The sequence below is a fragment of the Hyaena hyaena genome, unplaced genomic scaffold (genome assembly GCF_003009895.1).
Source record: "Hyaena hyaena isolate Hyena2069 unplaced genomic scaffold, ASM300989v1 scaffold_410, whole genome shotgun sequence".
NCBI lineage: Eukaryota > Metazoa > Chordata > Mammalia > Carnivora > Hyaenidae > Hyaena > Hyaena hyaena.
The window spans coordinates 1,333,447-1,361,063 of record NW_024081042.1 but is presented as its reverse complement, the minus strand read 5'-3'; the positions used below and the strand labels follow the sequence as shown (position 1 = coordinate 1,361,063).

General features: G+C 36.8%; 1 protein-coding gene and 1 long non-coding RNA gene across 7 annotated transcripts in view; one reads left to right on the top strand and one right to left on the bottom strand.

The window, feature by feature from the left end:
- LOC120245212 overlaps positions 1-19,596 on the bottom strand; it is a 65,573-nt gene extending 45,977 nt beyond the window's left edge. Inside the window, exons 1-2 of the long non-coding RNA XR_005531731.1 lie at positions 19,435-19,596; positions 13,077-13,250 (exon numbers count right to left, since the gene is read on the bottom strand). This is a non-coding gene — a long non-coding RNA (uncharacterized LOC120245212). The remainder of the gene's footprint in view (positions 1-13,076; positions 13,251-19,434) is intronic.
- The window catches only part of FNDC3A (fibronectin type III domain containing 3A), a 147,113-nt gene continuing 136,532 nt past the window's right edge, over positions 17,037-27,617 (top strand). The window contains exons 1-2 of one of the 6 annotated variants that reach the window (XM_039252153.1): positions 19,973-20,324; positions 20,911-21,048. The gene's annotated coding sequence lies outside the window, so the exon portion shown is untranslated. Of the gene's footprint in view, positions 17,107-19,705; positions 19,743-19,972; positions 20,325-20,649; positions 21,049-27,617 lie in introns of those variants that run through there. The other 5 variants (XM_039252154.1, XM_039252156.1, XM_039252152.1 and 2 more) reach the window with 5 other exon arrangements.

Below are 27,617 nucleotides of genomic sequence, written 5' to 3'. Positions count from 1 at the left end.
GTTAAGGACAATGGAACATGAAGACAATTCCAGTTATTGATCCTGATATAAAGTCTGCACTTTAATATTACTAGTGAAATGGAAAATCCCCTTAGAGTTTACACGAAATAATTCAACTTCTATTTAAATTATTTCAGTGTACGGCCTCCACTATCCTCAACTAAAGTTAATGATATTTTTGCTTTGCTTTATTCTACTTGTTCACTTACTTATTTTACTTAAATATTTCTAGTACCTGATTATCTTCAGAAAAAAAGACTTCATATAAGTCTTTGAAACTAAAACTATCCTTGAAATACATTCTCCAAAGGGTGCCTGGATGGCTCAGTCGGTTAAGTGTCTGACTTTGGTACAGCTAATGATCTCGAGTTTGTGAGTTTGAGCACTGCATTGGGCTCTGTGCTAACAGCTCAGAGCCTGGAGCCTGCTTGGGATTCTGTGTCTCCCTCTCTCTCTGCCCCTCCCTGGCTCATGCTTTCTCTCTCTCTCTCTCTCTTTCAAATCTAAATAAAACATTTAAAAAATACACCTTCCAAAAGGTAATTGACATATATTTCCCAATTTCAAATGAAAACATTAATCCATTTAGTAACTTGAACTACATGGTGAGTTCACCCAGAAAACTGTTTAAAAAAAAAAAAAAAGGAATATTTGATGAGAGCATTATGGAGATTTTTCTTAGCCAAAATTATTTCAGTCATACTTAGTGGGGTAAAACTTTAGAATTCAATCATATATTTGTTCATGGGCCAGAAAGGACACAGTCTTCTTTGAAGAAATCATTTTCTCTGGAAGTTGCTATTGATACAGTCACCCTCGTTACCAGCTTCTTCTGTAACTTGTCCATCTCTCCCAAACACAGAAGTGCAACAAATGCACTAATGTTTCTAGATTAGCTCTTACTAACATACATGACTAATATTTTTTTAACATAGGTTCCATTTATCAAATGCAATTTTAAATACGCCCTTTTAAAAATAGCTTGTCTCATTTCAAATGAATAATGTCATTGCAGACCACTTCCAGGGTGGTGGCTACAAACTCAAGAGAGGAGCTACAAACACGAATGCTTTAGCCTTTTAGAGAGAGAGATCATTTTTTGGTTCACTATTACCTTCACTGACATTTACATCTGTTGTAAGCCATCACAGACTGAAGGAGTTAGGCCACAGGTCTTACCTTATGAATACATGCAAAATGATTTTTATTTTTAGTTAGATATTTGATTTGGAGGAAGGAGTAACTGTGGAGAGGTCTTCATAAGCATCAGTTAAAGAAGAAATTATCTTTCCTAGAAAAGTGGAGTGTGGTGAAAGGAAATGGTTATCATCCTCACTTCAAACTATTCCTAGAAATGTTTTTTCTGAGTACTTTGGTCAGAGGGATTAAGGGGGTAAAAAAAGAATGTTTCAAGACTTTGTCCAAGAGAAATAGGAGCCTGGTCATTTCATTTGGAAATGGAGTTATTTTACAGCCATTTAGGCCTCTAGACACAGAAGTGAGCTGCAGTCCATATCTTTGTTCTCTGTCACAAGGCAAAGCCTTGTACTCAATGGGAGGAGGGGGCGTCTGGATCTCTGTGAACAAAAAGAAGTCATTTATAGCTGAGAGTTTACATAATGCATGTAACCTTCCAGTAGGTCTCTTTGCTCTCACTGAGTTGTGACATGTACTGAAATTACATGAAGTCTATTATCTCGTATGACAAGATGTTTATATCATTAGCAATCTGAGATTAAAAGTGCCAAAATATCATTTGGATTCAGTCAACCTAAAACTATATCTATCCATTGCTTCCTATCAAAAAACATTGTGTTAAATCCCACATTTTACAGGTTTCTGAAGCCATAGACTTAGGAGCTTTGGAGCACTATTTTTTTTTTCTAATTCATTAATCTTTTCCATTTTGTGTTTATCTGGTCATTCATTTATTCATTCAGCAAGTACTTATGGAACCTCTCTTATGTGCATAGTTCAGTGTTAGTGCTATAAAGTTTTCAAAAGAAGTATGAGAAAAGGCATACTCTATTAAATATTTAAATGGGATTGTACAAAATAAAATTTAGCACCAAAATGAGTACGAAAGGAGTTCAAAAGAAAAAAGTATCTGTGTGGGCAGCAATGGTCTAGAGTAGCTCCATTTGCAAGTCGTCTTAAAACAAAAATTGTCCAGTAGCTCCCTTCCAATTCCTTCCTTTCAGCATCCCTGACTTCAGGTACTTACTGTCCTCCCAAGACCTTCCTCATTCCTCCCTCAGCCGCACACAATATATACCAGTTGGCATAGGGAATCCCACTATGAACTTCTACTAAAAGGCTACATAAGATCTTTTCTCCTTTCTCCTTTTCCTGTAGCTCATCCAATCAGTAGAGTGGCTTCTCCTTGGGGTCTTGCTTTCTGCTATGAAACTCACATATAAATTATAGGTGTTGACTTACCTAATATCATATGCCTTCAGGACTAATTCAAGGAATAATACTGAACACCAGCTTAGGCAGGGTGGTGGTAATAATATTTTTTACCAGAAGATCAATCTATGTGTCCTGCCAATGTGTAGCCCACAATGATGATCTCTATGTTTAAGTGGCTCTTCTGAAAATAGGGATAGATGAGATGTTGATTGCAATAGGTGGGGTAGTGACTACAAAGACTTCACTTGGAAAGTGCTCGCAGAAGATGCAGTTAAGAGACAGTTGAGGGGAAAGGAGCTGACTTGCAAAACTGTTGCAGTTGAGGCCCCAGCCAATCCTTTAAGAAGTTCTGAGGCTGACCCCTTAGAGTTGTCCCAGATTGAGGCATGGAGACTGGACCGTTTATCCTTACACCATCGAGTCATTGGTCATAAGTTGCCCCTTAGAGGTAGGGGTTCCTGGGTCAAATTTCCTGTAGTAGAGGATGATTTCCAGTAGGAAATAAAGTGTGAGCTGACAGCAGCCAATATGCCCAGCAGCTGGGGGATGGAAGTGCTATCCCTGAAGAGAGACTCTCACAGGGAACCAAAGTATGAGGGCAAGATTGGGGGAGTATTTGTTAGTATTAGGTTTCCCTTAACTCCCAAGTTATTTTTTAGACCAGATTCTCACACCAACAGAGTGGACATTTATATTATTCCCTTATACCTGCCATCTGTTTCTCAAATGATTAACAGTTAAGCCCTTTAATAAAATATATATATATTGAATAATATATATATCTATATAGAGAGATAGATGCATATATTGTGTATCTATCCATCCATCTATCTATCCATTCATCCATACTGAGAGACAACATATATTCTATAATCAATGAACTAAGTTTGATCACTCAAGATGGTTGCCTTGATCACTTTAATACAGCCAGGTGATAGGAATGTAGTATAAGGGACTGCCTAGTAGCCTAAAGGATGCGATCAAGTTCTTGATGATCTTCTTGAGGGATACAGTGAATTTTGAGGCTGTGGTTACAGTTGCAAAAATACTAGCATACAATGAGTTCAGGTTTCCAAACTATACATTCAGAGGAAATCATATTTTTTTTTTATTACCCTTGTAAGGAGACAAGAAGTTTGGACTTTATGGAATCTATACATTTCACACATGGAAGCAAAAGAGCCTTCTGAATAACCATGATTTTGAAAACTCTTGCTGCCTTAAGTAATTAAAGATATAATTTCATACTTTGAATTTAGTACACAGTCTAAATTTTAATTTATCACACTGTATTTCTAAATATGAATCTCACAAGGAGAACAAAGGTCTTCATTTTGGAAGAGGTAATTTAACATTATGCCACTTCATTTGAAATATTCAGACTCAACCTTCTACTAAAAAAAAACCTGGTGTTGAATTCAAAACACATCCCACTGGGCCAAAAATTATATCCTCTAATTACACAGTCTAAATTTATGATCGTCTTCGTTGAGTCTCTAATCTCTGTAGACATATTCTTTTTTGAATCATTGTACTTGTGACAGATATTAAAAACTGTTGTTTGGGACTCCTTAACATCATTTTGAAATTCAATTTGTACCTCCCAAAATATTAATCATATCAAATCATAAGCTCTTTGGCCAGTTTAGAGCTGGATGAGTTTGGAATTATTACTCAGGAGGTTGAAAACTATCGAAGATGGCTGGATAAGCATCAAGCATACAAGTCATAAAAATTGACTTCAGCCAAAGGGTCTGATAATTCAATTAATTTAACTGGCAATTGTATTAAGACTGTTACTAATTCCCAAAAAAAAGAGTAAAAACTTCCCAGTGCGTAATCTCTAAAGGAAGATTTGATGACTCTTCCAGGAATGGTTATTATACTCAAGAGAAATTTACAATACCATATCACAGCTAAAGAATATGGCACATGTTTTATGAGATCCCCAACTGAACAGCTACATGTTCTTGTTTTATCCACTCAATTTTAGGGGCAAGTAGTGCTGCTTGTGTGAATATTGTTAAACTCCATTAGCAGAAGCAGAAGCAAACTGGTTGCTCCAAGATTGTGTGTACAAACAAACATGCAAGGAAACCCTATAATAAACGTGTTTATTAGAGCTAAAAGGAAAATTAAAGGTTGGATTCCTGTTTCTCTCCACATGTAGACTTGACTAAAATATAGTGGTGGGGGCAGTGGGGACATGTAGGAAAGATAAGATGGTTTGGAAATAATTTATCCTTCTCCGTTTAATTGGAAATACTAATAAGGACAGGTCCTTTTGTCTTTCCCTTTGAGCTTTTAAAAGGCAGGATGTTCATAATAATGCTTAATACTTAAATAATACCTTTCTTCTTCAAAGAGTTTTAAATACAGTAACTACCTGCTAGATGCTGTTCCCAACAGGACAGGAGAGCCTCTAACTTCAAACCCAGCTAAACTGTTGAAAGGGGCATGTTAAAGTACAATGCTAGTGGAAAATAGGAAGAAAATAATTGATCCACAATCACCTCATACTATTAAATCATAGGATGACAGATTAAAATCCTGAGCCCTTTTATATCCTTTAAGATCTATTGTATTTTCCAATAAAATTTAATATTCTTTTTTTCTTATTACAAAAGGAACGTATGTCCATTGCAAAAGGCCTAGAAAGTATGAGCAAGGGGAAAAGAAATTAGTTTAGTGAATGCTAATTCACTTCATAGGTTGTGATGGTGCCCCCAGCCTTCATCATTTCTTTGTTTTCACGAAGTGCAGAGAGTCACAGTGAAATACTGGAAGATTAAACCTGAAAGCAGTTCTAGGATAACTAGAGAATGCAATGAGTCTGTAAAGAAATGAGATATAACAAGGCACATTTAAATCAAGGAACTTGATTTTTTTTTTTTTGTAACTTTATGTCATCTATTCTTTTAGGAGAGGGGAGGAGCAGAGCATGAGAGAGAATTCTAAGTGGGCTCTACGCTTGGCAATCACAATCACGATCATGATCAAGACTGAGAACATGACCTGAGCTGAAATCAAGAGTCTGATGCTTCACCGACTGGGCCACCCAAGCACCCCTTAGGTCATCTATTCTTAAACAAAATGGTTTGGTTTCATTTCTAATGGCCAAAATATTTACTAAAATGTGTTAGCCTGGTTTTGCTAATTTTTTTCTTCTGAATCGTCCTTATTCTTATTTCATGTATTTATTCACTCAGCAATTAAATATTGAGAATATCATGATGTGTGAACGGTTTTATACTAAGAGCTGAATAAAGTATTTAATCAGAGAAAAGCCTGAGAACCTAGCTTCTTATTCTCTGAGTTGGACTCATTTGATTTCTAACTGTATATGCAACTAATAACAATATTTGAAAGACAGACTTGAACATGGTACTTAGAAAAAAACACCCTTAAAGTTCTCAGATTCTCTTATTTCACTTATAAATGTAATATTTCACAACAGATTCTAGATGAAGCTAAAGGTTTATTTTTCATACCACTGAGCCTTATCTGAACTACATAGATCTTCTTTCTCACTTGAGAAGCTAATTATAATACCTCGTATTTAATTCCTCATATAATATAAATTTTACTATGAAGAGAAATACTATATAAATTTGGGGGTAGGAAGAAAAAATTTGTACATGTTCCAGATAGAAAGGTAAAGATGGAAGGGATAAGGGTAAACATGTTTCAACCACCTAAATCTGTCTTTCTTTTAAGGGTTTTCCTGGAGGTCCTACCCAGTAATTTTAGTTCACATCTTAGAATTGGGACATTAAAGCCCTCTTCTGTAAGGAAGACTGGCAAACATAGGTTTTCATTTGCTTTTGTTTTTATGCCATGTATGTAAGAAAAGGAGAATGCACTTTAAGTAGGTAACTATCTCTGCCACAATAACTAATATGGGACATTTTTTATATATGTAGGTATGTGGAGATGTACATGTTCCCAAAAAACTTGATCTAAGAGAGGGAGGAAAAGATAAAATGAGTAAAACTTTTATACAGGTAGAGAAGTTTGAATCTACAAGAGATTGGTTTCATAACTAAGTCTATGAGAATTTTCAATGAAAAGATAATTTATTCATCTCCAATTCAAGTTAACAAGATTGGGGGTGGGACCCGTGATGTATGGAAATAGCCCCTGCCCTCAAGGAATTCAGCCTAATGAATAACAGACATTTAAACAAATAATTTTAATATAACATAATAATCCCAGTTGCACTGAGAAAGCATAAGGGACTATGGGAGAGGTAGGAGAGCTTTGGAAAGGAATAGAAGTAGAGGAGTCTACGTGTGATCTAGTCTTAACAGATAAGTAAAAGTACTTCAGGGGGATGAAACAAGGGAGATTTTTCAGAGAAATGGAGTGATAAAATACAATGTGCATCAGGTGCTGACTGGGCCCTTTAGAATACTATGTAAGAAGCGCCTGTGTAGCCAGGTTTCTCAGAGTTTGGTCTATGAATCATATGCAGATAGGATACTCCAACCCTACTGATTCTGATTCAGTTATTATCAGTGTTTCTGAACATGCTCTTCAGCATTCTTACATACACCAAAATTTCAGGACCCCATGTCTAGCTGGATGCACAAAACACTGGATCAAAGAGCCTATCCAGGACTCCATCAATATCTTCTTACATTCCTGTCTTGTACCAGTCCAATGATATTTCTACAGAAATATAGTTAAACTGTAGTTCTGAATTGTGTACTTTTGACTCTTTCTCAGACACTCCTCTGGGTCACACCTTCACTGAAGTTCTGTCTCTAAACCTATCCCATGAAACCAACTTAATCAGAACAACACAAAGATGTTGAAGATTTTATCTACTAATTTTATCTGAGATTTAATCTGCTATTTGTGTGAAAGACCCCTTTGGTAATCTAGGGAAGCTATGGACCTCATTTCTAAAAATAATGTTTTAAAATGCATAAAATAATATACATAAAACAAAGTAAACCAATTATATTGAAACACTTATCAACATATTGAAAAAAGGAAAATAAACTTGTACTATTATGTGATACTTTCTTAATGCACTAAATAACATTATACACACACACGCACACATACACACACTAAAGGCAGAGATAGATTTAACATGAAGGTTATTATTGCTTGGCTTATATAAAGCATTTACAGTGGTTTTTGACAAAGCAACATCTATGACATACCAAATGTGAAAGCATAGGTTATTTTTTTCTCCTTCACATTCATGGACCTCCTGAAGTTGTATGGGTCTCTGTGGGCCCCACATTAAGAATCTCTATCAAGGAGATTATCTAGTCAAGTTGTCCTCAAATGGGACAGTACTGTGCATCTGAGAAATGTGCAGAGGAATCTGAGTCATCACAATAATTGAGTGAATACTACTGGCCATTACAGAAGAGGGCCAGAAAAGCTGATAACTGGTAATGTGCTGAGGAACTCCCATCAAACAAAACACTGTGCTGTCCTACATGACTTTCCAGTGCTTTGCCACAAATACATATAAGTGAATATCCTCTCCATAATCACCTGAACCTCAAATCTATCTCCATTTTACCTAGGAACACAAAAAGAATACAAGCTGAATTATCAAGTGATGCAAATTGAGAGAGGACTGTAATTTGTTTTGTTTAAAGCTTTACTATGGATTGTTCACCATTTTAGAAAATTTTGTCACTAATAGCAAGGCCAATAAAGGAACTTGAGTCTTAAATAACAACATACCTATACCTTGTGTCCACTGTATTCATTGTGAATCTATGAATGGATGTGCACAGAGGTGTGTGTAGAAGTGTGTGTGTGTGTGTGTATGTATGTGTGTGTAGCCTCTTTATTAAAATGTCAAATATAAAAAGATAAAATAACTAGTAAGTTAGGTAAATAATAAAAGGTACATTAAAAATACTGACAATATTGAATATTGCTTTACTTCTTCTAAATCCAGAATTCAATATTATAAGTAGATGTACACATGAGACTACTTTACTATGTCTTCTAGTGTGGTCGTATTCAAACGTTTATTTACATATCAAAATGTACATTATTTTTTGATAACTTACTTTCTTTTTACCAATACATTATATAGCAGTTATAGCATTGTATTGATTGCTGAGAAAGTTTATATATTGTTATGTTACCTGTGTATCTTACTTCATGAAGTAAAGAGAGCATTACAAAATAATAACCATGGAAAGATGTATCTGGGTCCAATATGGTTAGGAACCATTTAATTTAATCCAGTCTAAAATCCTCCTAAACCTTCCCTACAAAGCTGTTAAAGTACAAGTTTCATTTCACAATGAAAAGTGAACCTGGTAGGAAAGTACAAACTTGTAAGAAGCAACAAGGAGCACAGAAATAGCTAAAAAGTATGTTAGTAAATATAATTGAGTATAAATTATCACATAAGTGTATTTTTAGTTTTATTTAAACATGTTATGTTTTTAAACATACATTAAAACTTTAGAGGTAATAAAACTAGTAACACAACGGGAGGATTGAGAAAACAGTGGAGTTGTATATACTAAAGTATGCCAAACTGAATCTGTGTTCCATAAGAGGATAGAAACAGAAATAAATAAATAAATAAATCCATTAGTATAGCAGAAAAATAATATATAGTCTCCAAGCCAGCAGAGAAAATTATAGGGCACATGGAAAACTTAATTTAACCCTCAGGAAGCAGAAAAGGAGGAGAATAACAAAGAAAACATAGTAGAAAGAAAATACAACTTAGAGTGTAGAAATACAACTCAGAGTGTAGAAATATGTCTAAATAGAAGAGGAATCACAATAAATATAAATAGATTATGTCTATAAAACAATCAGAATGCATAAAAAAAGCCTAACTCTATGCTGCCTATACATGACACATCTAAAATATAACTTCACAGAAAGATTAAAAATAAAGGAATAAAAAATGGTATATGCTAAATCAGACGAATAGAAAGAAATTATAATTGCAAAAATAAAATGAGCCAAATAGAATTTAAGGCAAAGTATCAACAAGATAAAAAGAGACTGAATAATACTAAGAAAGAATGATTTAGCAAGAAAATATACTGATCTTTGACATGTATATACCTAAAAACATAGCCCCTTCAAAATATATAAAGCATTATCTTATTGAATTACTAGGAGAAATGGACAAACTGACAATCTCAGTGGGAGATTTTAAACTGAGAGCTCAAATTAATTAGTTAATTAATTAACATAAAATAAAATAAAATAAACTGAAAGCTCAAGCTCGGAACGATTAATAAGAACATTTAAGAGTTGAACAACAAAAATAACTAGCTTGATCCAATAGATATGAATAGACTTTTGCACCAAATGGAAAATACACATTCTTTTCAAGTACACGTTTTAAAAAACACCACATGTTACATCATCAAAGAGAGCTCAACAACTTAAAAGAACAGCTATTATATAAAATATGTTCTCTGCCCAGGATTTAAAAAAAATTAAAGTTCAAGAATAAAATGTGACTTCAAGATGTTTGGAAAGAAAAAAACGTACTCCTAAATAATTCTATGGATTATAGAGAAAATCATAATAGAAATTAAAACACTAATAGAGAACTGAATGTCAATAAATGCATATATATAAGGCCCACAGGAAGTACTTGTTGAATGAGCATCCAGAGCTTTTGACTCCCAGGCAAACGGCTTTCAATTGTCATCATGAAGAATACCGAATTGAAGTACATGAAAAATAACCAAAAAAATAAAACACCAGGTAAACTGTAAATAAAAAAATATTTTCAAATTGTCAGGCTAAGACTTCAAAAGATACTTAGGGTTAAAAAAAAGATACTTAGGGTATCTAATAGAAGAAATGTTTTTAAGGGCTCATTATAAATGGTACTTATTCCTATGTGATAAATGGGTCAGGAAAAAATCTTTTTTATAAAATAAGCAAATAAACAAAAATTCCAGGGGTAAAATAATAAGAGATTCTTTATTAAGGACACCAGCATTGTTTAGCTTACCTAGCTGAGAGAAAACCAGAAATTTACATAATACATAGAGTGCTTCCTGAACCTATCAGCTACCAATTTAATGAGTTTAACTAGAGTCTTCACCAAAGTATGAGTTGATGGAAGAGGGAAATATTTCTTATTTGGCTTTACCTATTTCAATTATTCTCTTGTTAAAGAGGAAAAAAGAAATTACTCAACAAAGTATAATGAACTGAAAATCCAATCAAATGTTTTATATCCTTTTCCTTCGTAGCAAGCATTTTATCCTTGAGAAAAGAGACAAGTTTTAACACCAGGTAATCGTTTAAAGGTCTTTGCCAGCATCTTTTTGTATACTGTTTAATTCAATAATCTGCAATAATCTTTACAATTCTAGTCTAGAAAATTTTACCAACAGTATACAAATGTCATTAGTGAGAAAAGTTTAAGCCGACATCTTAAGAATAATCGACTCAGTTCTTTACTTTGTGTTACCTTTGCATTGCAGAGACAAACTTTATGCAAAAGGAACAACACATACTGTCTCCCATTATATAAATACTCAGGTAATTTCTAATTCATCATTTTATTCCTTCTTCTTATAGACAAAATGTTTGCTTCCTTATAATCACACCTTTAATGGAAAAAGTTATTGGATTTGCCTTTTCTTCACATGAGGTGCGTAGCTTTTTTAAAAATTCCCTTTTCCTAAATAAGGTATTGTGTTTGAAAGAAAGATAACTAATTTGAACTCCTCTAACTAATTTGAAATCCTTTACAATTCAGTGGAGTTAAAGTCCTGGTTATAATAGACAACCTACATTCAAAGCACAGGCAGTCCCCAAGTTGCCAATGGGTTATATTCCAAAAGTTAATTTGAAAGTCTGCTGTTTAGAACTTGCAAAGGCATTTTGCCATGGAAACAAAGCTATAAATGACAGTTGAATATCCAGGCTAGCCCACAAAAGCCTATCTAACCCATAATGTGTTTGAATCCAATTGCTTCAAGGAGAGGTTTGTAACATAACATAATAGTCCACTGACAGGTGACTGGTCGTCCACTTTGCCATCTCTCTCAATTTAGTGTTGTTGGCTTGTCATTTTAATATTTCTTCATTTTATCCCCTGAAGATGTATTAGTCAAATAATAACACCTATCTATTAAAAGGACTTAATTCATTTCTCATAGCCATGTAGATTAGTTTAGGACTTTGATTTATCTTAAAACAAGGAATAAATAAGTATTCTTTTTTTTTCCTCTATGATAAAAATCCCAGTTTCTTTCTTTAGAAGGTTTTTTTTTTTTTTTGCTTGATGTGTTTTTGATAAATTTATCTTGAAATTTATACTAGAAGTCAAAATTATTCTCTAATCGGGGGGGAGGGGGGATGGGCACGGAGGAGGACACTTGTGGGGATGAGCACTGGGTGTTATGTGGAAATTAATTTGTCAATAAATTATTTGTAAAAAAAAAATTATTCTCTAATCATTTGGCTTAATGGCAGTAATCCATAAAGGTTTTTCTCTTGTTTTGATTTAATTTGCTGGTTATCTTAAAAAGTCTAAGATAACAATAGTGGCTTGACAAATATCAGTGATGAAGTCCATTAATCAACAATACCAAACAATTTTTCACTGTTGCTGTTTCACAGCTCTGACCCCTGATTAAAAATAAATGGTTGCTAAATTCTTCATGTGTCAACCAAAGTCCCTCTTAATCTGGCCCCAACCTACTTTTTCTGCCCTGTATCTCCATACCTTCTGACTCAAACATCTGCATAGGTTTATTTCTTACTCCCAGGTACACTTGGAATTTTCCCAATCTCATCTCTTTGTTAGCTATTGTTCCCATTAAAGTGCTCTCCTTGGACCATTCTATTTGAAGCCCATTCTTCAAGGTTCACCTCCAATTTCACCCCTCCTGAACTAACATGGACTAGTGGAAGAAAGTGTTAGAGTCAAACTATGAAAAATCAGCTCTGCTACTTTCTTAGCTGTATGTATGTGAACATATGTTTAGCCTTTCAGAACCAAAGTTTCTCATCTATAAAATGAGAGTTGTACTTTGATCTTAGTGTTGAAGATTAAGTAAAAGAAGTTGAATTTAAAAAGCATAATGCCTGTGTTTGATCATCCCATAGCAACTGATTGCTTGCCTTTTTGAACCCCTGTAGCAAACTGTATCCGAGCTATTCATATTCATACAATTCATATTCATATTCATATAATATTCAAATATTATTTCTCTGAATGTCTTTATGCATGGGTATATTTTGTCTCCCTAACTGGGGATTTTAAATCTATCTGGTTAAAATCTATCAATCAAAATTCAAGCAGAAAATCAGAAACCATGTAGGTATTTCAAACAGAGGGATTTAATTCAAGAAATTAGTCACATAGATATTGAAAAACTGAAGGGGCAAATGGGGAATTCTGGAAGAAGTAGCTAACACCTGCTGGTCTTCAGAGGGGGGCAGAGAGGCACCTGGGTGGCTCAGTCAGAGGGGGGCAGAAAACAAAATGAGAAAAACTTAGTTGCTTTGGAAGAAGGGGGTCATCATATAGTTAATACTCAGGTCTCTAAAGGAGGTGTTGTGTGGCTGATACTTACACTAACAAGGGGGTACAGTTGGGTAGTCCAAGTAGCCAGGAAGTAATGTGGCACAACCACTGCTAAATATGCCAAAAGACACTGAGGCTACTTTGTAGGTCTTACCTTTTGACAAGATTTACATACAAATAGGAAGCAGGTCTTGTCTCTTCTTTCCTTGCCTTCCAGTCTCTCTCTAGTTACTATAGCCTCCAGTAGGTGATCCTGATGAGGAAGGTCTGGGGGATGTAGTCTCCAGACCTAGCCCCAATATCCCAGAGCACAGCATAAAAGGATGATCTTGAAGTTGAAAGCAAAAGAGAAACAATCAGCACAAAAAGTAAATTTGTTAAGGTCAGGGCATTTGTTCTTTGCACAGAGGCTTCTATATAAAAGTTATTCTATAAGTATTTCTTGATTTATTCTCTCCTCTGCTATGTACCCCTCTCTGAACTATATTTGGATTATCAATTTAAATTAGATCCTTATAATAAAGAAGTTTACTCTTATTCTATATTAAAATGCCTAGTGTAATATCAATGTCAATAGATACTATTGTTAAGAAAATTAATATAGTAAAAAATTTCATTAACATCCAAGTCCCTCATCTGAAGCGCTTGATTGTTTTTGTAGCTGGGGTCACAGCTTGAGCTCAAACCATTTTACTGCCCTAGGATTTGAGCATGTTTGGGCATGTCCATAGAGCTGGTAGAGCAGGCTATTTAGAGAGCAAGGAAAAAAACTTCATCCCAAGTGAAGAGAAATGCGAAAAGTTTGCTTCAAGGTCAATTGCCCAGTGTTAGAGGAAAAAGTTTAGTGCAACATGCTCTCTATTCCATGAATTCATGCCCGAGTTCTAGAGCTTCAAACAAATTATATAATTATATTGTTCACTATGATGTACATGGGATTTTGAGAGCTGAAGACAAGTGCAAAAGGAGATAGTGCCCTGGAAAACCAAGGTACAGTTTTCCAGTCAGAGATTGGTATTCTCAGCACAGACAACACTGCAGTCAGGGAACTTGTTGGCTTTGGAAACAATAAAAGAAAACACCTCAATAAGCCAGAGGAGGAGAGAAGAAAGACAATGAATGCCATGGAATTGCTCAGAGGACCAATTCTTGGAGTGTACCTGCATAGATCTCTTGGGATTCTTAGAATCATCTGGAAGAAATTTAACTATGGATGTGAGTAGTCTCAAAGAGTAGTCTCTGAGAGTTCTACCACAACCCTATTTTTATTCTCAGTCTGCTGTAGCTTGGGAAAATGAGCTACATTTAAATTTCCAATGCTTAAGTGGTTAGTTTCTCTAATTTAAAGCTATTTATTTGATAAAGGTCATCTTCTGTTATTTTTTAAATCATTCTCTATTTTATTCTGTTTTAGTATTGGTAATCATTATTTCTAACCAATTTTAGCTTTTGTCTTTTCAACATAAAAGTGCTGGGTTTATATCTGTATATATGTACACTGTAAAGAGAAAGTAATATTGAAGTTCAGATGTGCCTTGGTTTTCAAAAATTTAATACACAAAAATTTGAAATAAAGTTAGTATTTTATTTACCTCACTAAAAGTATTCAATTTATAAACAATTTCTCTAGTTTTTCTCATTACTCTACCTCACTGTCTTTATCAAAAACGATGCCTGTTTTTTTGTATATTATATGTAAAAAATAAAGGCAACTTATTGTATAAAGATATTTATACTACTTAGGATAGTTTGTCTACTAACTTTAAAGTGCAAATTGGTTTAAATATTTATTTCTGAAATTTGAGGAAAAGCTTTAAGTTTGGTGACAATTTAGGTTATCTGATTTTTCATTTCTTAATTCATTTAATTTGTAAAAAAAAATTTCCAGATGAAAATCTCATTGCTATATAGATAATGTATTGCTCTGGTTTTGAAATTTGCTTTTTTGAAAAAAAGAAAAGAAAAAAGTAGTTTGGGAATAGTTTTTTCAAATCCCAAGTCATCTTTGGCCTCATTATCCTTATAGATGACTATCTCCTTTTCTGTCTTTAAAATTGATTCATATGTCATCTGGTTATGCTGGATAATGATCATGGTGTGTTCAACCCTAGGGCTGCTATCAGAGCCTCCTAAAGCTGTACAAAACATCAAAGAACTGTTGACAGTCTAAAAGACAGATATAGAAAACTTATTTTTTCAACCTAGAGAAAATCCTTATAATCTGTCTATTCTTGTATAGCCCCTCCAGGTCAGGAACCTATTCAATGAGTCCTGGCCAGTAACCAGAGAAGACTTTTCCCTCTGTGGAAGTAAGACTGTCTCTAGCAGCATTACTTTGAAACCATATCATTAACATTGACAAATTTGGACTAATAGGATTACCATTTTGTGATTAAAGAATTCCTTGGTCCTTCCTAATTGGTTTCTCTATAAAGAACAAACAATATAAAAGACTTGAATCATAGATGAGCCATTTTCTTGAACAATTGAGTCAATCTTCAATTCAACTCCATGTCATAAGAGAAAGAAACCATTTTATTTATGAAAGTTGACACCGTTTGAGTTGTTCTAAGATGCTCAATGTAAGACCCATAGACTACCCTAATCAGAATCTCTTGGAGTGCTTATAAAATGCACATTCCTGAAGCCAATTCTTGGTGTGGGGGCACAAGATAGAACCGTCGTATCTTAAGTCAGCCTACTGGGTGATTTTTATTCATGCCAAAGTTTAAGAATTACTTCTCTAAAACAGAGTCATTCCTTAGTACAGTAAATCACTCAAATGCATCTTTTTTTATTTTGAAAAGAAGGCTTAAGTTTCCAAAGGTATTCTGGATAAAAAATGAGGGCAGAAAACAAAAAACCACATTGCTTTGAATAATTAACAAGAATTTGAGAATTGTCTTCAGGTAGCTTTATTTTTTATTTTTTTGATTTTTTAATGTTTATTTATTTTTGAGAGAGAGAGAGAGAGAGAGAGAGAGCGTGGGGGAGGGGCAGAGAGAGGGGGAGATTGAGAATCTCCAGCAGGCTCTAGGCTCTAAGCTATCAGCACAGAGCCTGACATGGGGCTCACACTCACAAACTCTGAGATCATGACCTGAGTGGAAGTTGGACACTTAAGCAACTGAGCCACCCAGGCGCCCCCAGGTAGCTTTAAAGGGATGGCTTTAGGTGGTCCCAGAAATTTAGAAAAATGTGGAGAAGGTTCTTGTTAGAGTGAAGGTCCACAGCAACATAGTGACAGGATGGGGTTTGAGGAGAATGATGGCCAGTGAGAAATTCCATGTAGTGGGAATGGACAACATTCAATGTCAAGTTGCTTCCTATTTGGTACCTTGTTCCCTTTGCTTTTAGAGAAGGAGTTGTTCCATCCGTGGAGTAAAGTGTGGCTGGGAAACCACAGTGAGGAATGAAGATTGCAACAGGATCAAGTATTTGGAGCAAGATTGACTGTAGCAAAGTCCCTTCCTATGTATACTAGCAAATATTGAAGAAGGTTCTGTACTTCCTTTACCTCACCAGGTCACAATTAACCAGGACAACCAATCACATAGCTGTAATTTGTTTATTGGGCATCACACATGTACCAGGCATTTTCATGCATTATGCCATTTAATCCTGTAAATTAGACATTTTATCTTTAGTTTACAGATGAGGACATGAGGCCCAAAGGATAATGTCTCCAAGATTGATCGACTAGTCAGTAGGACAGCTGAGATTCAAGTTCAGATTTACATGACTCCAAAGTCTCTCCTCCCCTACAGTATACCACACTCCTTCTCAGAGAGAAACAAAAATTTCTGGCTGCTTTAACTGGTCTATCTCCAGATCAATTGCTTTCACCTCCCTTTCCTCTACCAGACTTGTACTAGTATTAACACATACCACAATGCTGCAAACTATGGTAAGATATAGGGGGAAATGTACATCTGTGGTAGGAAAGCTGACGTCAAGGGGTCTTGAACTTGTCTGGGAAGTAAGACAAGTTTTTTTTTACTCAGATGAGTAAAGATGAGATACGATGATTATAAGGAAGAAGACAAGAATGTGCAGAGAGCCTGTGGCTTTTGAGATCACAGCGTATCTGAGAAACTAAAAGAGGGTCAGGAAGTCTTTATGCAGGAAGCAAGGGGAAACCGGTAGGAGATGGGACTGGAAAAGGCAAGACCTCACACAGTCTGGTAGGCCACCTTAAGAATTCTAGTCTGAGAGCAATAAGAAGCTGTTTAAGGGTTTTATGTGGAAGTGACATCGTCTTATTTTCTTTTAGAAAGATCATTTTTGGGGGCGCCTGGGTGGCTTAGTCAGTTAAGCGTCCGACTTTCGCTTAGGTCATGATCTCGCGGTTCGTATGTTGGAGCCCCGCGTCGGGCTCTGTGCTGACTACCAGCTCAGAGCCTGGAGCCTGTTTCCGAGTCTGTGTCTCCCTCTCTCTCTGACCTTCCCCTGCTCACGCTGTCTCTCTCTCTCTCTCCTAGAAATAAATGAAAAATATTTAAAAAAAAAAAAAAAGATCATTTTGGCTGCAAAGTGGAGCATGAACAGAAGGGCTTAGATTGTATGCAGTGAGACCAGACTGGATTGGTGAAAACTGGTAAAATGTGGACCAATTTGAGAGATTTGGAAGATAAAATTGCTAGGTGCTACAATGAATATAGAAAATGAGGATGAGGGAGATATCAGGGATGACTACTACTTGTTTGATTCGAACAACTGGAGATCAGGAGAAAGGAAAACAAGAAGAGCTTGTGAACTCAGTTGGATTAAACTCTGTAGCTTTGAGACATTAAGTGAACATGTCAATAAAACAGTTGGTATTAGATATGGAATTCAGGGGAAGGGTTTGGACTAGAGACAAATATGTGAAAATTATCAGCATATAGATAACTAAAGCCATTGGTCTGGGTGATGATGTTTAGGGCAAGAGATTATAATGAAAACAAAAAATAACCTAAGCTTAATTGTGAAGCATTCCTATATTTAATAGCTCAAGAGAGGAGAAGGAATCTGAAAAGGAATTAGAGAAACAGTACTCAGAAGTGTAGGGAAAAAATAAAAGAGTATGGGGCCAAAGGAAGAAGTAATATTCAAAGAAATAATTGGTCAAAGTGTTGACTATTGTTGAGATTTTAAAGAGATTGAAAATTACCCTTATTTTATTGATAAGAAAAATGAAGCACTGAGAAGTGACTTGTTCAAAGCTGATGTAAATTCTTGTCCCTTTCTGGATTCCCAGAGAATTCATATTGGTGCCTGTGTTAGGGTTATTTGTGTGTATGATTCATTCTCTCCACAGGACATAAATTCCCCAGTCCTCACTTGAGTCAACCTTACAGCATTGCATATTGTTGACTATAATCTCTACATCTACTTCAAGGATATTCTGGAACTATGTCTTAGTCTCCTTTGAAATAGCTGTTCTTCCTTGTTTTGCCTATACACGTAGGTATGCCCAGAATACTTTTTAAAAATATGGTTTTTTAAAAAAAAAATACCATTTGGATTTTTAAAAAGCTCCTAAGTAGAAAGCTTTGGAAATTACTAGCTTGGAGTTAGGTTTGGAAACCACTAGCTTAGTCTCAGACCAAACACAGCTGCGGTAGTAATATGGAGAAGCCACCCAACTTGCTCACATTCTGATAAGTCCTCATATTTTAAAACAATACACAGTTATGCTTCAGTTATTCAGAGATCAGCTTTCCAGCAATTTTGTCTGGAAGAGGGCCAAAACTCTTGTTAAGGAAACATCTCTCCAAGGGAAAGAACTTTTGATAGTGAACAGCAATAAAAATATCTCAGGATACCACTTGATATAGAGTCACTGTCCTATTTACTGATGGGAGGAAAGAGATCCTCTCATTAGCTGGCTGTGGATATAAACATCTGATCAATCATCACCTGGAGCCATAGAGAAACACTATCAAGAAAAAAACAGTAAAAAATAAACAGTAAGTAGAAAGGAGGAGAGGAAGGCTCAGAATGGATAGACAGATGAGGAGATGTGAAGCAGTGACAGATTATTAGAAAAGGCGATGAGAATATTCCAAAGAGAGAAAAAAAAAAGGAGGATCGCCAAAATAGGGATCCTATACTCAGCAATCCCCTGAGACTTTAGCATAAGGCCAAGGCATCGCATTTGATGGTCAATCATCGGCAAAGGATTTCATTAACCACTGTATTCTTTAAGAATGTAGGGAGTAAGTACTTTTTAAAAGGATTTCTGTAAAAGGTTTAAAATAAAAATACTGCTATTTTTAAAGACAGCACAACTAATTAATTAAGTGAAATAAAGCCAGAACAGGGAGTCTGTTTATATTCATCATTGTTTTTAAAGGGACAGTTATTGAGGTTGTACTCTCTGTCCTAAGGACTACCCCTCCCCCCCCCGCCCCACTTCCCAACTCCTTCAGTAGAGTCTGCAAAAGTAAGCAGCCCTGGCCAGCCCTCAGGAATTATTGCAGCGCCCCCAATTGCTGGAGGTTTATAAGAATCTCTGCTCTTTTACTTACTGATTTTAAGTCTTCGTGCTGTTGCACATATTAAGGCAATGCGTTTCCAAGCGATTTGACGGGGGACCGACCAAGAAACTAACCCCCACGTTTTGAACTGAAGTAAATAAGTATTTTTGCTTGCTGTAGAGATTCCGGGCTCTAAGTGTTTAGGACGGAAAACATCCAACCCACTTCACGTGGCTTCCTAGTCCTTGAGGGGGAGTGTCTTTAAAAGCACCTGCCAGCGTTAAGTTCTTGTGCTTTCGGAAAGAGGCGGACCCGGCGAGTCTCAGGGGGAGCCTCCTACAATTTGGAATGAGAATTACGTGAGTGGCCCTAGGAACGTCAATTAACTTCCACATTTTCCCAGTGTCGTTCGCAGGCTGGCCGCGGCAGATGCTATGTCGAACCTAGCGCAGCCAGGCCTCAGGACAGTCTGTATCCCTGGGGAGAGCGGTGGTCGCCCCGGGAGCAGCGACCGGGCTCTCGAACGCCAAGTGTCAGCGGCTTGGAGGGCGACTCGCGCTCCGGGGAAAGACCCGCTGGGTAGCGGGTGCAGGGCGGGGACGCGGGGCCCGGGCTGGCCGGGGGCGCCGTCGGCGAGGCTCGCGCAGCCGCACTGGGCGCGCCGACTCTGGGCTCCTCCTCCCGGCTCCGTAGTAAGCATGGCGGCGGCGGCGTTCGTGGTCCCTCGGGTGAAACAGAAAGCGGGAGCTACGCGGAGAGGGAGCGAAGAGCGGGGCTGAGGCGGCGCCGTCACTACCGGAAAACCACCCCAACAGTCAGTGCGCCGGCGGCCGCAGCGGCCCCGAGAGCAGGCTCTGCCGCTGAGGTAGAACGATCAGGAACCCGAAGAAGAGGCGCCAGGGTAGCCGCCTTCCTCCGCCTCAGAGCGGCGTGACTCGGAGGTGAGAGCGCGGGCGCTCCCTTCGGGAAAGGCGGGGGAGACCGAGCCGTCCCACTCCCGTCCCGCCCGGAGCAGGCGCCACGGAAACCGTTAGGCTGGATCTGAGGAGCCGGGGCGCCGAGCGGGGCTCGGGCCCGTCGAGGGGCCCGGCCCATCCCGTCCTCTGGGCGCGCTATGGGCAGAGGGTAGTAGCGGGTGTGTATCGGCTGCGGGGGGGACGGGTGGGGGAGGAGGCTGGACAGGACCCGTCAACTCGTCCGGCACCTGCCGGGCCCGAGTCTTGCCCCGAGGCGCTTGCGGGGGCGCGACTGCGGCCCCGCAGCTAGCCAGAGGAGGCGGTGCGGGGACGCCGGCGGCCTTCCCTCCGCCCCCCGGCCGGAGGTGAGCAGCGCCGCTCCCGGAGGCTCGGGGGTCGAGCGCGGAGCCCAAGGGATAAGATCGCCGAGCTGCCGCCGCGCCTTGGGCTTCGGCCACCCGGCAGCCGCCGAACTTGAACGCTTTTCTGAAGAGAGTTTCCCCCGTTCATCTTGGGGTTAAAACCTCGAAAACCCGCCCTTGTGTGTTTGATCCTGTTTGGCTGGTGCCAGTACCTGGCAGTTCCTCTACCCGCCTGAGTTAACCACCTGTTCGGTCAGGAGATTGACTCGAGGCTGCAGTCCTCGCCCTGTTTAACAACCTGGATCTTTGAACTTTTGACACGGCTGTGGAAGGACGCCATACGTTAGGTAAAGGAAAATTAACAAATAATTTTGTCATACAATCTGGAGCAGAACGGTGGCTCTTTTAATTAATGTAGTTGTTAATCGTTCTTTTATTAAACTGTTAGCATTAAAAGCCTTGAGATATTTTGGGGGAGAGGGAGGTGTGTAATGGTTGCTAGGATGTCAGGAATCCTCAATTAGAGATTTTCTTTTGTGAAATTTTATTTAACTTTCTTTGGACACCTATGTGCCTGAGCATCTTCTAAGAATAATAAGCTGACACGATTTTTTTTCCTACAGTATAATCCTCATAGCTGTGTTCAGTGTGGACTTTTACAACTGAGCAGCGTAATTATTTGTTTCTTACTGTGGTCTCTGTTTTTAGCCTTTAGCCTTGGTGTGTTTTTCTGTATTATAATACTGAAATAACTAAAGTTGAACTGTTACTATAATATTTTACCACCTTGCTATTACAAGCGCCAGTGCTAAACATATGCTACTTAGGAGTTGGAGCCATATGTTAGGCAGCAACTAATTGAGCTTTGGGGCTATGATCTTGCATTTGGATAAATATTTAGTTTTTGTGTATTTGCTTTGCTAAATCTGCAGTTCTTACCATCGTGTAAGTTTTGTTTAAACCTCATTTTTAGAGAAATGAATCCCCCTCTGCCTTTTTGGTATTTTCTTGGTTGAATTGATTTATCTAAAGTAATGAGATAAAGTGCCTATTGAGACAGATGGTGCTCTTAACAGAAAACGATACAAAGGATTTTTAACACATCTTTTATAACATAGTCCCTAAAATTTGCTTTCAGCTTTTTGGCCCACTGATAATTCTTACCATTAGTAATAACACCAGCTAGTAGGAAGAAAGGATGATTTAACAGGAAGAAAAAAAATCTCAAAATTTTAATAAATTTTATAAATGATGTTATACTAAAAAAATTTTAGCCCTGTCATGTTAATTTTACTGTTTTTTTCTTTTCCTTCATAGATTATGTTTTCTTTCTCTAAAAAAAATTTTTTTTATCCCATGCATGTTGCCTATAGCCACCTGTGTGCTTCTGAATTAACTCCTTTTTTCCTTTTTGTTTTTCCTTTCGAATCCTCAAAATCATTGAATGTTTAGGGAAAATAAACTTCTGACTTACACTGGTCTCAGTCAAACATAATTATAAGGGCAATTTGCTTCTCCCAAATTAATGATCTGCATTTGAAAAAACTGATGCTAGGATTATCATATGGTGTCATCTGTGTCATCACTTTCCTTCGTCATGTGAGTAATTGAGAGCTGATTCATTTTACCACGCACTTAACAATTACTTTTTAGTTGTAAAATCTCTACAGTGTAATATTAAGCATATTTTATTACTAATTAAGAAAAACTGTCTACCTTTTTGACCAACCAGGCATATAAAGACTGAGAGACTATTAAACCCAGTACAAAAAGAAGGGATAGAGGCTTAATATTCTCATTGTCTTTTGTAGCTTTATTTAGGTAAAAAGCACTTAATTTATAATATGCAGTATTTTTAGTTTAAACTCATGGGTAATATTTATGCTTGTTTTAGAACATTTGTGGGGTTTTTTTATGTTCATACATGCAAGGCTTGTGCACCTTATATTTTGCCTATATTTTTATAATACAATTTGATGAAGTAATATAAAAATTGTTTTAATAAACTTGGTGCATTTTTCTGTGAAAATGAGTTTAGGTGGCATCTTTGAGAGTGATGTAGGGATATGCACACGAGTTCCAATTTTATTCGCCAGCTAATGAAAAGATAAATGATTATTTTCTTTCTAGCAATCTCTAGCAGACTTCAAATAAATTTAGAATATTGAAAATCTAAAGACTTAGAATACAGTGCATGTCTATCCCATTGAAGCTTGTAGTGCTTCAGTTATCACATTGTAAAAAAAAAAAAAAGAATAAAGAATAAAATGGCCCTTATGGGTATCAATGTCAAGAGCTGCTTGTTAAAAGGACATTAATGGCCGATAGTGTTCAAAGGCAAATTTTGTTTTTTAATATGTATTGTAAGCTTTTATAAATTTTTAAATATATATATTTTAAGTTTATTTACTTATTTTGAAAGAGAATGTGGGTAGGGATGGGCAGAGAGAGAGGGAGAGAGAGAGAATCCCAAGCAGCCTCCGTGCTGTCAGCGCAGAGCCCCATGCAGGGCTTAATTCCATGTATTGCAGGATCATGACCTGAGCCAAAATCAAGAGTCAGGTGCTTAACCAAATGAGCCACCCAGGCACCCCTAATGTTTTTTAATATTTTGATCTCCTTTTATTTCAGAATATTCAGTAGTCCCTTTATCTGTTGATCCTTATCTCTCTATCCTTCTATAGTTTTGTCTTCACTTACTTACTAAGTTTGCAGTGTAGCTTTTGGTCTTCCATCAAGTTACTTTGTGGGTGTCATCCTTTGATATTTCCAATCACTTATCACCCATTACCAGTCCTCAGGTAATTTTTTCTCCAAGAGAGGTAACATTGGGAGAGGACATGTGTTGAGAGAATGATGAGCTGCTCTTTAAGTAGGGATACTAAAGCAGTATGATATCTTTCCTTCCTTCAAGTTGTTTAGAAAATAGTTGTGGATACTAGATAAACACATAGAAAATCATTAGCAAAATTATAATATGTTATTATTAAGTTGTGTGACAAGAAAGTGAAGCCACTGAGGGCTAGAATGATCACGGAAGGCATTTGGAAGAAGTCAGACTTAAAGCTTGGAAAGGACTTAGCAAAAATATTGCTATTCAGAGCTGGAAGTGGTAGCAAGGAGATGAGTCTGAGAGCATCTAAGGATAAGTATTAAGAGGAAGAAAGAAAGAAAGTTGCGTACAGATTTCGGCACGGTCAAAAAGAATAGGCAAGACTGGACAAGATAGTTTGGCTGTATCATTATGCGCCCATCACTGAAAGAACTATATGTCTGCTTTGATGTATTAATAGCTTAAGTTTTATGTGTAAGGGATAGCTAATATATGTCTTAGATGTCTTTGTTTATTCCAGCTCAGAACAGGAGTCAGCAAACTTTTACTGTAGAGTGCCAGATAGTTAATATTTTAGGCTTTGCAGTTTACTTATAGTCTCTATTGAGTATTTTTTATTTTTTAAATAATTTTTTATAAATATAAGAATCACTCTTAACTCAAGGGACCAGCAAAAATAAGCCAGCTATGGGCTGGATATGACCAGTGGACCTAATTTGCTAACTCTTGGCTAATAATTGAGCTAGGTAATTGTCCTTATAGCATATAATGTGAGGTGTCTTATATTGTTTGTCTACATGATTGGTGCATTTTGTTATGACTATTATATATATTTGTTCCCTATGTTATAGTAAAAATAAAGAAAATATGCAAAAATATATATTATTGTAATTGTTATTTTGTAGTCAGACTGCTAGCAACAGCCTAGACTAGGTATTAGAAGTAGAAAGTGAAAGAAAGAAAAATCTTTGAGCCAGATCCTAGAGCAGTGAAAATAGATACATCATGGCTTGGTTTAAAATTTGTGTAAAGGTTAGGGTGCCCCAGTGGATTAAACGTCTGACTCTTGATTTTGGCTCAGGTCATGATCACACAGTTTGTGGGATCCAGCCCTGCATCGGGCTCTATGCTGGCTGCGTGGAGCCTGCTTGAGATTCTCTCTCTGACTCTCTCCTGTTCTCTCCCTCTCTCTGTCTCAAAATTAATAAATAAATATTTAAAAAAATAAAATTTATGTAAAGGTTAAGTATATCAACTGCCTGCCTTGGTTTTACGTATTTTAAACTACAGTTGGCATTTTATAAACTTTGGCTAGGGTACTGGTGGCCTATAAGTGATAATAGGGAGCTGGTGACCTTGTTTTTAAAAGTAGTCTGAGCTGGGTGGCTCAGTCAGTTAAGTGTCCGACTTCAGCTCAGGTCCTGATCTCACAGTTCATGGGTTCAAGCCCCGCTTCAGGCTTTGTGCTGACAGCTCAGAGCCTGGAGCCTGCTTCAGATTCTGTGTCTCCTCTCTCTCTCTGCCCCTCCCCAACTCATGATCTGTCTGTCTCTGTCTCTCAAAAATAAATAAACATTAAGAAAAATTTTTTAAAAAAGTAGTCTAAGATGGACAAGTTACTGAAGAGATAAACAGACTCCTCTCATAACTCCAAGAAGACTCACTGTTACAGAACAGTCTAATAATTGATGTTTACATTGATGAGCTTGAGTCATCAAGAAAAAGTTGTGTCATGTGCAGATTAAGGCAAAGAAGAAAGACCTAGAAATCTCTTCTAAAATATTTCCATTAGGATTACTTAAAGATAAGTTATGATGATTTAGAGGACAAATATCAGTTACTTTGAAAATACATTCACATGAGCTAGCTCTTTGAAGTTTCTAAATTTATAGATGTGTATTTCTAAGGCAGTTGTTTCCTTCAGCACTTCGTGTTTCATATACCATCACCAGGTGAATAGTGGTGGCCCAGGTTATGGTTGCATGAATCTGATTGGCCAGGGTTACTCTGTCATCAAGAGTAATGACATCATTTTGTGTCATCCGGAAAGCAAGAATATAGTATAAAGCATTTTTTGATTTGTGGGTATTAGTAAATATGTTCTGTATATGAAGTTTAGTATTAGGTGCTGGAAAGAGTAAAGATGTGTAAGATGGAGAGCTGCCTGGATAAAATCAGGGTTGTTCCTTCTTTTTTTTCCCCCCTCTTAAAAACATTAAAACCAACCAAACAAATGAAATTTTAGAACTTAAATTGATTTTTGTAATTTATTTATACTATCATTTTCCACACTTTATAAATACTGTCTTACATTTTAAGGCAGTATGAACCTTTTGAACTAAATTTCAGCGTCCATGAATTTCTACCTAGTAAAAATTGGACTTTTTAAATTTTGATTTACAATTCACTCTCCCACCATCCTTTGCCAGTACTTGAAACAGCTTGTTAATTCCAGCTATTTTGTTTCTTAGGAGATTAAGTACCATGCGTCTTAGTTCCAACTTCACCCTTATTAGCCATATGATGTCAGATTAGTTTTTTTCCATCTTAAACTCCTAATCCTTAAAATTGAGAATAATATCTATCCTGTTTTCCCCACAGAAATATTATGAGCACCCAAAAAGATATGGAAGCCATGAATACAAAGTACCAAATACTATTATATTGAAATAAACATTTAGTTTACTCAAAAGTTTTAACTACTTTCTTAGCAAAGAGAATGCATATAAAAGCTTTCTATTCTTATTAATCTTTCAGTGCAGTCCATATCCAATGCCTTTGTTCCTTTTTACAAGAGTATACTGATCTTAACATTCCAAGGGACTTCAGCTATTCTTTTCCAGAGTGGGATAAAAATATGCAAAAGTGAATTCCGTATAGTTTTCCTTCTTCTTTTTTTTTTTTTTTTTCTCAAGTGGAAGCCTGTTCCTGTATCTATAGTAATAAGATCCATTTGTTGAACTCTCATTGGAGTTTAGGCCCTGTACTTGGTTATTTTTTAGATCCTATACAGACATGCCAGACACATGTTGGGTTTTTATTTTACAAATGAATCTGTTACTTCTGATTGGCTTTCATCTCTCTCTTCCTCCCTCACTTCTTGAGATCTCTTATGTGCTGTTGTTAGAAATAAAAAGTTTGGCTGGTACCTTTTTTTCTTTTCAAATTTTTGTTTAAATTCTATTTAGTTAATCACTTCTCAGCCTTTTGGCTAAGATCAAGTGTAAATTCTATTTAGTTAACATATAGTGCAATATTGGTTTCAGGAGTAGAATTCAGTGATTCATCATTTACCAATGTGTACTTTGAAATAAACCTTTATATAAAAGTTATCCAAGTTTAGGGCGCCTGGGTGGCTCAGTTGGTTGAGTGTCCAACTTCAGCACAGGTCATGATCTCATGGTTTGTGAGTTTGAGCTCTGGGTCTGGCTCTCTGTGGACAGCTCAGAGTCTGGAGCCTCCTTCAGATTCTGTCTCTCCTTCTCTCTTTCTCCTCACTTACTTGCTCATGCGAGTGCATACTCTTTCTCTCTGTCAAAAGTAAATAAACGTTAAAAAGAAAAGTGATCCAAGTTTGGTAAGTTAGATTGTGTTAATCAGCTTCTTACCACAAATGCTTGATATACGGTATTGTTTTTTATTTTCCTTTTTCAGAATCCACATTTCAATATATATTTGAACAGAATAATTTAAAAAATTTAGTGATTTCTTTATTATCCCCTTCCCCTGTGAGAGGGAAAAAAAAAATCTACTTTGAGGGTTCTAAACAGATGTTTAAGTTCATTTTAAAGTACAGTTAAGACTCTTAAAAAAGTAATTATATACTTTCTTTTGCAGAAATAGATGTTATGTACAGCAACTACTTTTGAGATCTAGCTTGAAAGAACAGTCATTTCATTTACTTCAAAATCAACTTTTCTTAAGATTTCCCTAAAATTTTTTAGATCTTTATTTTTGAGAGAGAGAGGGACAGAGTGCGAGCAGGGGAGGAACAGAGAGGGGAGGAACCTAGAATCCAAAGCAGACTCCAAGCTCTGAGCTGTCAGCACAAAGCCTGACGCAGGACTTCAACTCATGAACCCC